Genomic DNA, 9,453 nt, shown 5'->3' with positions numbered 1-9,453 from the left:
CCCCCCAACATAAAGGTGAAATTTCTTGACCATTTGGCAGGCATGGTGATTGGCATTATATGAAAAACCCATGAGGGTATATAGCCCCCTGAGGGGGTGATTGGGATCATTGTATCCACAAATTGAAGCTAAGTGGGTCCACTGATTGTGCCCCGACTATGGCCCCAGGTTAAAATGATGCCATTAGCTTTAAACTATTCTTGTAGCCAATGAAATTTGAATACTGCAATGTGTTGTATTATAAAATATATGTTGAAGATGGTTATCATGTTTCACTTTCTGGTTACCATTTTTGTCTAGAGATACTGTATATGTCACATATAAGACATTTCATGAAGCTGTAAGATCAAAATATATAGTATGACAAAAAATGTTTAAAGAAAATTGTGCTAATGCTTGTTTTATAGAGTATATAGGTTGTTATATATTTTTTTAAAAAGGTGGCGTTCCCACTGGTGAAGCTCCAGCTCAGGTGAATTCCTCCACTTCACTGGATCCATCAGGCTCCACATAGTATGGTCATATTAAACTCATTAGCAGATGTTCTTTCTCCAGTCCTTTAAAGTGTTGCTAAACCCACAACAGTAAAATCAGTCTGTATATGCAGTAAAGCATGCTTGGTATACTCACAGGGAACCTAAGGGGTTCCCTGCATAAAAAAATCTGTTTGATCCTGTCTTCTCTAATCATCCCCTTCTTCCACAGTCCCCAATTCATCGGCTGATAAGACAGGGCCTTTGAAGTCACTCTGCATATGCTCAATTTCATGTGTATTGCTAGAGAGGTTTTTTTTTCCTGGCAGGGTGCATGTGATCAGCACAGGACCAATCAGTGCTATCCAGGCAGAAAGTCAGGGGTCAGGTAGCTTCAAAAGACAGTCATAGGAGAATTAATATTCCTTCTACAAGCTTTAACCATACACTAATACAGTAAAACCTTGCATTGCGGGCATAATTTGTTCCAGAAACATGCTTGTAATCCAAAGCACTCGTATATCAAAGTGAATTTCCCCATAAGAAATAATGGAATCTCAGATGATTCGTTCCACAACCATTTATTCATAAATCCTTCGGTCTATAGTCCATATAAAAAGATTATAGCAATGTTATAGGTTGTGTAACCATAAAATGTCCATATACAAATGGAAGCCTCCACAAGGGGTTTATAAGCAAAATCCAGCAGGAGCTATAGAGTATAAAAGAGAAGAGAGGCATCCGGATCCCTGCATACTTAGATGTGCCTCTTAATCATCAACCATGTGAGTTGGTTAATGTTGTACCTTCATTAAATGTAACCATATTGCTACACTTAGAGCCACCTCTCTTCTCTTTTATACTCAGTTGTGACATGACACTACTATTTTAAAATGTTGCTTGTCTTGAAAAACGCTCTCAAACCAAGGTAATCCCAAACCAAGGTTTTACTGTAGAAGTCACAAGACTACTATAAACTGCTGATGAGAAGGGTGGTATTTAGCATTTTATATTTACTAAAATAATTGCATTTTCATGTTCCGTGTACTGTGGGAGACCAGATTTAGTGAAGGCAGGATCCTGGACTTCCACTGAATCTCTACTCATACCATGAAAAGGGAAACATAGAAAGGCACTCGTGATGTAAAATTGGCAGGAATTATTTATTAAATAAAAAAAAACATATATAAAAAGAACTCACATTGTCTGGTGCCTATGTTGGCACAAGTATACATAGCTCAATGATTAAATTAGCACCTACTCTGCTTGCTGCTCGAGCTGGGCAGCATTTCTCTTTTCATCCTTTGAGTGGAGCAGTGACAGTGTGTCTATAGAGGGCGCAGTAGCGCTGCCCCTCTCGCTCCTGCACCGCCACTGAATACAATACATAGATTCGTGCATTGCACAAATCCATGTATTGTCGCTGCCACCCACTATTCAGATGGCCGGCCCCCCGGTGAGCGCCGGCCATCTGAATAACGGCAGCTGGTTGGCTTTGGAAGTGCCTATCAGAGCCAGCAGCTCTGATAGGCTTTCCGATTACAGCCTGAGGGCTGTAATCGCCTTCCAAATAGTTAACCAGGGGACGCACAGGGGGTGCGTTCCCTGGTTAACACTGACAGGTGTCTCAGCCAATCAGGTTCACCGGTTCTGGTTACCGGTAACCTGATTGGCTGAAGCATCATCGAAGGCGGGAGAAGATTAAAGGACAGTGGAAGGAGAATGGCTGACCCAAGAAAGGTAAGTGTCGGGGGGGGGGGGCAATCTGGCAGCATGTTACAGGGCACAGTGGCCACAATTGATGGCACAGTGGGTGTGTTTGGCATGGCACAGTGGTGACAATTGATGGGCACAGTGGTGACAATTGATGGGCACAGTGGTGACAATTGATACGCACAGTGGTGACATTTGATGGCACAGTGGTGACAATTAATGGCACAGTGGCGACAATTGATGGCACAGTGGCGACAATTAATGGCACAGTGGTGACAATTGATGGCACAGTGTCGACAATTGATGGCACAGTGGCTGCGTTTGATGGCATGGCACAGTGGCTGCATTTGATAGGTGCAAACTGCAGAGGACACGTGCAGTACACACCAAGTAGCTTTAGATGCAAACTACAGAGGACACGGCCAGTACACACCAAGAAGCTTTAGGTGCAAACTACAGAGGACACCAGCAGTACACACCAAGTAGCTTTAGGTGCAAACTGCAGAGGACACATGCAGTACACACCAAGTAGTTTTAGGTGCAAACTACAGAGGACACGTGCAGTACACACCAAGTAGCTTTTGGTGCAAACTACAGAGGACACAGGCAGTACACACCAAGTAGCTTTAGGTGCAAACTACAGAGGACACGTGCAGTACACACCAAGTAGCTTTAGGTGCAAACTACAGAGGACACGGGCAGTACACACCAAGTAGCTTTAGGTGCAAACTGCAGAGGACACGTGCAGTACACACCAAATAGCTTTAGGTGAAAACTACAGAGGACACGGGCAATACACACCAAGTAGCTTTAGGTGCAAACTACAGAGGACACGGGCAGTACACACCAAGTAGCTTTAGGTGCAAACTACAGAGGACACGGGCAGTACACACCAAGTAGCTTTAGGTGCAAACTACAGAGGACACGGGCAGTACACACCAAGTAGCTTTAGGTGCAAACTACAGAGGACGCATTCAGTACACACCAAGTAGCTTTAGGTGCAAACTACAGAGGACACATGCAGTACACACCAAGTAGCTTTAGGTGCAAACTACAGAGGACACAGGCAGTACACACCAAGTAGCTTTAGGTGCAAACTACAGAGGACACGTGCAGTACACACCAAGTAGCTTTAGGTGCAAACTACAGAGGACACGGGCAGTACACACCAAGTAGCTTTAGGTGCAAACTACAGAGGACACGTGCAGTACACACCAAGTAGCTTTAGGTGCAAACTGCAGAGGACACGTGCAGTACACACCAAATAGCTTTAGGTGCAAAAAAAAAAAAGAAAAGTCCAGGGCGGTATAGGTTATTTTGTAACATTCTGGCTATACAGCAGATCAGATGTACGCTTTTCTGCACACTAATTTAGATAAAATCCATGTACCCCAAAGTACACTGTGATAGAATATACTTTTCCAAAAAGTATTTGATTCTCAAAGCAGTACTACAGTTATTAGTGCCAAATCAAATTGTGACTAGCATTCATTTTACCAGCGTAAGCCTCTTTGCATATGTTTAACACATAAATCTGTGAGTTAATGGAATATTGATTTTAAAGAAAGGCAGGAAAAGTTTTTTTTCAATTCTGCAATTCCAACCAAAGTTTTAGCTACAAGATAAAGAATTTAACAAGAGCTGGCGTGTAGTGCTAAGCTGAATGTGCCTTGGTTCAATTCGAAGGACATTTGCCAAACAGATATAACATTTTGGACATTGTAAATGCTATGCCAACAGCTACTGAAGATTATGGGGTTGGATTCTTGCAAATCAATGTGGCCATTTGTTAAGGCTAATAGGTAAAAGGTATTAGGAATAGGTCAGAAATTGTGTTTAGGAGAGTTTAATTGTTGAGGGACTCCCTTGACAAGAGTCACTTCTCTAGAGAAGTATTGGGTGACCCTTGTTATCATTCCAGTACTTATATCTGTGAATCACGTGTGCTCTGCTCAAATTTTTCACATGGCAAATTCCATAGGCTACCGGATGTGAAATTGCATAGGGCAAGACATTATGTTAATTGCTGGACTACTGGAATTATCCATAAGCAAAATTTAATTTCTGGCAATGCAAATATGATCACGCATTACCCCCCAACATAAAGGTGAAATTTCTTGACCATTTGGCAGGCATGGTGATTGGCATTATATGAAAAACCCATGAGGGTATATAGCCCCCTGAGGGGGTGATTGGGATCATTGTATCCACAAATTGAAGCTAAGTGGGTCCACTGATTGTGCCCCGACTATGGCCCCAGGTTTAAATGATGCCATTAGCTTTAAACTATTCTTGTAGCCAATGAAATTTGAATACTGCAATGTGTTGTATTATAAAATATATGTTGAAGATGGTTATCATGTTTCACTTTCTGGTTACCATTTTTGTCTAGAGATACTGTATATGTCACATATAAGACATTTCATGAAGCTGTAAGATCAAAATATATAGTATGACAAAAAATGTTTAAAGAAAATTGTGCTAATGCTTGTTTTATAGAGTATATAGGTTGTTATATTTTTTTTTAAAAAGGTGGCGTTCCCACTGGTGAAGCTCCAGCTCAGGTGAATTCCTCCACTTCACTGGATCCATCAGGCTCCACATAGTATGGTCATATTAAACTCATTAGCAGATGTTCTTTCTCCAGTCCTTTAAAGTGTTGCTAAACCCACAACAGTAAAATCAGTCTGTATATGCAGTAAAGCATGCTTGGTATACTCACAGGGAACCTAAGGGGTTCCCTGCATAAAAAAATCTTTTTGATCCTGTCTTCTCTAATCATCCCCTTCTTCCACAGTCCCCAATTCATCGGCTGATAAGACAGAGCCTTTGAAGTCACTCTGCATATGCTCAATTTCATGTGTATTGCTAGAGAGGTTTTTTTTTCCTGGCAGGGTGCATGTGATCAGCACAGGACCAATCAGTGCTATCCAGGCAGAAAGTCAGGGGTCAGGTAGCTTCAAAAGACAGTCATAGGAGAATTAATATTCCTTCTACAAGCTTTAACCATACACTAATACAGTAAAACCTTGCATTGCGGGCATAATTTGTTCCAGAAACATGTTTGTAATCCAAAGCACTCGTATATCAAAGTGAATTTCCCCATAAGAAATAATGGAATCTCAGATGATTCGTTCCACAACCATTTATTCATAAATCCTTCGGTCTATAGTCCATATAAAAAGATTATAGCAATGTTATAGGTTGTGTAACCATAAAATGTCCATATACAAATGGAAGCCTCCACAAGGGGTTTATAAGCAAAATCCAGCAGGCGCTATAGAGTATAAAAGAGAAGAGAGGCATCCGGATCCCTGCATACTTAGATGTGCCTCTTAATCATCAACCATGTGAGTTGGTTAATGTTGTACCTTCATTAAATGTAACCATATTGCTACACTTAGAGCCACCTCTCTTCTCTTTTATACTCAGTTGTGACATGACACTACTATTTTAAAATGTTGCTTGTCTTGAAAAACGCTCTCAAACCAAGGTAATCCCAAACCAAGGTTTTACTGTAGAAGTCACAAGACTACTATAAACTGCTGATGAGAAGGGTGGTATTTAGCATTTTATATTTACTAAAATAATTGCATTTTCATGTTCCGTGTACTGTGGGAGACCAGATTTAGTGAAGGCAGGATCCTGGACTTCCACTGAATCTCTAATCATAGCATGAAAAGGGAAACATAGAAAGGCACTCGTGATGTAAAATTGGCAGGAATTATTTATTAAATAAAAAAAAACATATATAAAAAGAACTCACATTGTCTGGTGCCTATGTTGGCACAAGTATACATAGCTCAATGATTAAATTAGCACCTACTCTGCTTGCTGCTCGAGCTGGGCAGCATTTCTCTTTTCATCCTTTGAGTGGAGCAGTGACAGTGTGTCTATAGAGGGCGCAGTAGCGCTGCCCCTCTCGCTCCTGCACCGCCACTGAATACAATACATAGATTCGTGCATTGCACAAATCCATGTATTGTCGCTGCCACCCACTATTCAGATGGCCGGCCCCCCGGTGAGCGCCGGCCATCTGAATAACGGCAGCTGGTTGGCTTTGGAAGTGCCTATCAGAGCCAGCAGCTCTGATAGGCTTTCCGATTACAGCCTGAGGGCTGTAATCGCCTTCCAAATAGTTAACCAGGGGACGCACAGGGGGTGCGTTCCCTGGTTAACACTGACAGGTGTCTCAGCCAATCAGGTTCACCGGTTCTGGTTACCGGTAACCTGATTGGCTGAAGCATCATCGAAGGCGGGAGAAGATTAAAGGACAGTGGAAGGAGAATGGCTGACCCAAGAAAGGTAAGTGTCGGGGGGGGGGGGGCAATCTGGCAGCATGTTACAGGGCACAGTGGCCACAATTGATGGCACAGTGGGTGTGTTTGGCATGGCACAGTGGTGACAATTGATGGGCACAGTGGTGACAATTGATGGGCACAGTGGTGACAATTGATACGCACAGTGGTGACATTTGATGGCACAGTGGTGACAATTAATGGCACAGTGGCGACAATTGATGGCACAGTGGCGACAATTAATGGCACAGTGGTGACAATTGATGGCACAGTGGCGACAATTGATGGCACAGTGGCTGCGTTTGATGGCATGGCACAGTGGCTGCATTTGATAGGTGCAAACTGCAGAGGACACGTGCAGTACACACCAAGTAGCTTTAGATGCAAACTACAGAGGACACGGCCAGTACACACCAAGAAGCTTTAGGTGCAAACTACAGAGGACACCAGCAGTACACACCAAGTAGCTTTAGGTGCAAACTGCAGAGGACACATGCAGTACACACCAAGTAGTTTTAGGTGCAAACTACAGAGGACACGTGCAGTACACACCAAGTAGCTTTTGGTGCAAACTACAGAGGACACAGGCAGTACACACCAAGTAGCTTTAGGTGCAAACTACAGAGGACACGGGCAGTACACACCAAGTAGCTTTAGGTGCAAACTGCAGAGGACACGTGCAGTACACACCAAATAGCTTTAGGTGCAAACTACAGAGGACACGGGCAATACACACCAAGTAGCTTTAGGTGCAAACTACAGAGGACACGGGCAGTACACACCAAGTAGCTTTAGGTGCAAACTACAGAGGACACGGGCAGTACACACCAAGTAGCTTTAGGTGCAAACTACAGAGGACACGGGCAGTACACACCAAGTAGCTTTAGGTGCAAACTACAGAGGACGCATTCAGTACACACCAAGTAGCTTTAGGTGCAAACTACAGAGGACACATGCAGTACACACCAAGTAGCTTTAGGTGCAAACTACAGAGGACACGTGCAGTACACACCAAGTAGCTTTAGGTGCAAACTACAGAGGACACGGGCAGTACACACCAAGTAGCTTTAGGTGCAAACTACAGAGGACACGTGCAGTACACACCAAGTAGCTTTAGGTGCAAACTGCAGAGGACACGTGCAGTACACACCAAATAGCTTTAGGTGCAAACTACAGAGGACACGGGCAGTACACACCAAGTAGCTTTAGGTGCAAACTACAGAGGACACGGGCAGTACACACCAAGTAGCTTCAGGTGCAAACTACAGAGGACGCATTCAGTACACACCAAGTAGCTTTAGGTGCAAACTACAGAGGACACATGCAGTACACACCAAGTAGCTTTAGGTGCAAACTACAGAGGACACGTGCAGTACACACCAAGTAGCTTTAGGTGCAAACTGCAGAGGACACCTGCAGTACACACCAAGTAGCTTTAGGTGCAAACTACAGAGGACATGGGCAGTACACACCAAGTAGCTTTAGGTGCAAACTGCAGAGAACACTTGCAGTACACACCAAATAGCTTTAGGTGCAAACTACAGAGGACACGGCCAGTACACACCAAGTAGCTTTAGGTGCAAACTACAGAGGACACGGGCAGTACACACCAAGTAGCTTTAGGTGCAAACTACAGAGGACACGGGCAGTACACACCAAGTAGCTTTAGGTGCAAACTACAGAGGAAGCATTCAGTACACACCAAGTAGCTTTAGGTGCAAACTACAGAGGACACGTGCAGTACACACCAAGTAGCTTTAGGTGCAAACTGCAGAGGACACGTCCAGTACACATCAAGTAGCTTTAGGTGCAAACTGCAGAGGACACTTGCAGTACACACCAAGTAGCTTTAGGTGCAAACTACAGAGGACACGGCCAGTACACACCAAGTAGCTTTAGGTGCAAACTACAGAGGACACAGCCAGTACACACCAAGTAGCTTTAGGTGCAAACTGCAGAGGACACGTCCAGTACACACCAAGTAGCTTTAGGTGCAAACTGCAGAGGACACGGTCAGTACACACCAAGTAGCTTTAGGTGCAAACTGCAGAGGACACGTGCAGTACACACCAAGTAGCTTTAGGTGCAAACTACAGAGGACATGGCCAGTACACACCAAGTAGCTTTAGGTGCAAACTACAGAGGACACGGGCAGTACACACCAAGTAGCTTTAGGTGCAAACTACAGAGGACACGTGCAGTACACACCAAGTAGCTTTAGGTGCAAACTGCAGAGGATACGTGCAGTACACACCAAGTAGCTTTAGGTGCAAACTACAGAGGACACGTGCAGTACACACCAAGTAGCTTTTGGTGCAAACTACAGAGGACACGTGCAGTACACACCAAGTAGCTTTATGTGCAAACTACAGAGGACACGTGCAGTACACACCAAGTAGCTTTAGGTGCAAACTACAGAGGACACGTGCAGTACACACCAAGTAGCTTTAGGTGAAAACTACAGAGGACACGTGCAGTACACACCAAGTAGCTTTAGGTGCAAACTGCAGAGGACACGTGCAGTACACACCAAGTAGCTTTAGGTGTAAACTACAGAGGACACGTGCAGTACACACCAAATAGCTTTAGGTGCAAACTACAGAGGACACGGCCAGTACACACCAAGTAGCTTTAGGTGCAACTACAGAGGACTCGGGCAGTACACACCAAGTAGCTTTAGGTGCAAACTACAGAGGACACGTGCAGTACACACCAAGTAGCTTTAGGTGCAAACTACAGAGGAGAATACTTCAGCTAGCAAAATCAACTGCCTGCCAGTAAATTTGGAATAGCTGATCTAGCTAAACTATGCAGTGTATACATATATGTACAACTCCTGGGATGCATATATATCCTCTACATATCCTCTACACACTGTGGGGCAGATCCACAAAAGGATTACGTCGGCGTATCTACTGATATGCTGGCGTAATTAAAAAATTCCCACGTCGTATCTTTGTTTTGTATCC

This window comes from Rana temporaria, chromosome 3 (genome assembly GCF_905171775.1).
Source record: "Rana temporaria chromosome 3, aRanTem1.1, whole genome shotgun sequence".
Taxonomy (NCBI): Eukaryota; Metazoa; Chordata; class Amphibia; order Anura; family Ranidae; genus Rana; species Rana temporaria.
The sequence above is the reverse complement of the archived record's forward strand: the minus strand, read 5'-3'. Positions refer to the sequence as shown.